This window comes from Gigantopelta aegis, unplaced genomic scaffold (assembly GCF_016097555.1).
Source record: "Gigantopelta aegis isolate Gae_Host unplaced genomic scaffold, Gae_host_genome ctg5319_pilon_pilon, whole genome shotgun sequence".
Classification (NCBI taxonomy): Eukaryota; Metazoa; Mollusca; class Gastropoda; order Neomphalida; family Peltospiridae; genus Gigantopelta; species Gigantopelta aegis.
In genome coordinates this window covers 18,980-21,593 of record NW_024534347.1, presented here as the reverse complement: position 1 = coordinate 21,593, position 2,614 = coordinate 18,980, and the positions used below count along the sequence as shown (strand labels likewise).

The 2,614-nt window shown below is 37.8% G+C and overlaps 1 pseudogene; it reads right to left on the bottom strand.

The window, feature by feature from the left end:
- Positions 1–959: 959 nt before the first annotated feature.
- On the bottom strand, positions 960–2,066 carry LOC121366325 (annotated as a pseudogene).
- Between the last annotated feature and the right edge of the window lie 548 nt (positions 2,067–2,614).

Sequence of the window (2,614 nt, the reverse complement as noted above, 5' to 3'; positions counted from 1 at the left end):
CGAGATAAAAGAATGCGACCTATAAATAATTCATTTCAAATTGATTAAATAATATTATTTAAAAGCCACACCCACCTGTTTTAGTTGAAAGGAAGAGGCCATGTTATCTTTGGAAATAATACACGTAACAAAATGATTACCGGCTAACATTAATCCAGGGGGATGGAAGTGGAAGTGACCATTGTGATATATCTCCCCTTCTATACAACTAATAACACATGAGTGGAAGCATTATTAACTTCAAGTGAACGTCCTTTCCTCATGTAGTGACGATGAAGGCAATTGAAGAGAGAGAGTGGACAATAGTTCAGGAGGTTCCAAAAGATGAGGAGTACTTTCTATACTTTTTTCCTTAGGTGTTAGATTTTAGTAGTACTAGGTCCAGGATCATCTAGTGATATCTTACTTCTTTTAAGTCTTTTAGACTTAGGGAGTTGACTATCAACAGTTTCAACATCAGATGGTCTCTTTTCACCAACAAGAAGGTGCTTTAGGCTGCTGATACAGATGGAAGAAGACGGACTTACTTTTGCTTTTTTATCTGATGTACTCGATTTTCGAGTCTTCATTGGAACAATGGTTGCAAACGAAATAGGATGAGCTGAGGGGCTTTTAACATTAGTTTCATAGACACCTTTTGTGGAATCTATGGCAGTTTGGGTGTGGTCTTTGAGGGGGGGCTACAAGTTGTGAGGTTGAAGTAAAAGGACTATTAAAGTGAATTAGGAGCACTAGGTTGACTGGTTAACATAACTGGAGTTATTCTACGACGACCATCAGAAGTACGAGATTCAACTTGTGTTGAATGATAGGAATATCATTACTTAAAGAAGGGGAGGTTGGATCACAGTCTTAGTGGGTGTGGTCTTCTTGTCAAGGAGTTGAGAAGCATAGCAGGATCTTCAATAAGCGATTTGAAGATTTTCGGTTATAACCTCTTGTTAAGTCTAATTTCTTACTTCCATATTAAATCCAGATACAAGTTATCAATAGCTGTCTGATCTAATGAAGCACCAATTTCAGTCTCTGAGAATGACAAAAATGCTATTGATCCGTCCAAAGAACAAGCTATTAGTTGATAGCCATCATGACTCCAAGATAAATCGAGAACAGAATTTGTAAAGAGATCATGACATAACAACCAGTGGTCGTTTAAGACTAGTTAACCAAATAGACACTGACCGATCTCGACTTCCTAGAAGCAAGACAGCCATGATTACTATCATTTTCCTTAGAAAACAATGAGGATTGAATGCAACGACTTCAATAGCTTTACGATGGCCTACAAAATCCATACCTGTCTTCCAATTACGTTCAATAATATGAGCTGTTGGACCATCATTTATTAAGGGAGTGTGATACAATAAACCGACCATCAGGTGACCAACTTAGACGCAAAACACTGAGTAGTTACCGCCAACACCCTTTGAAATGGTTTGAGATCTTGAATTCTCTTTCCCAGTCTGATGTCCGCCATATACGAACAGTTTTATCATCAGTTTGGATGAAAGATATTTACCTACAGGGTCCCAAGCTACCCCTTTGACAAGACCTTCATGATCTTCAATTATTGTAACTTTCTCTGGAAACTTACGAGCATTCCATATAATAATAGAATTATCAACACTGCATGAAGCCAAGAAGTGCTGATCATGTGACCAGTTAAGGTCTAAGATATCACCATATGACCTCGTAACATGTGGGCACAGCCCCATTGCTCATGTACAGGATATTTAGAACCCAATGCTGGTGTTGCATTTCCTTTATAAACGTAGCGTCCATATCATGATAACGCATCATCACCTCCACTAGCCAAATATTACCATCCACAGACCAACGAACACAATTAAACACACCAAGATGATTAGTTAACACATAACACTTTGGGTATAGCAGGATCTAATTCTGCTTCCTCATTGACAACGGTGCCATGTTCCATATTTAACTTTGCCACTATCATCTTCTTGTCCACCTGTAGCAAATCGGGTACCATCAGGATGAATATGGACAGAGAAGATAGGTTGATTGACGCCATGAGACACCCACTTAGGTTTGAGTAACTTCATCCTCTTTGAGTCCTCTTGATTCTATTTAATGCCCAATGAATATAATTATTAATAATAACAAGGTTGTTTTATTTATTGTGAAGTTTTTATGACGTTCCACTTTTACTGTTGGTCCTTATCACGACGTTTAGTAATCACATGACCATCACGTGATTGCTCTTTAGAAGGAGGTCTACTTTAATATAGGAGTAGGATTGTAGTTTTTCATGGCAACAGTTGAAGGTTGATCATCAGGTTGTGGTTGAAACATTGACATAGCTTCCATATTAAAGCACACACTCCACGCATAAATGCCTTCTTCATATTCTCTTCAAATATATCACGTTCTTGCTGGAGGTGACTTATTTCAAGTTGAGCCTCATCATATAAACGTTTCATCTAAAATGTGTATGCACAAATGGAGACAAGCAATATTACTGGTAGTAATCACATCAACACACAATTATCTTACATGGGCTATGTAGAACTAAACATATTTATATAACTTACATTTGCTAGTTGCTCTTGATGATCGCCTGCTAGTTGGTGACATACTTCTTCAGCTTTGA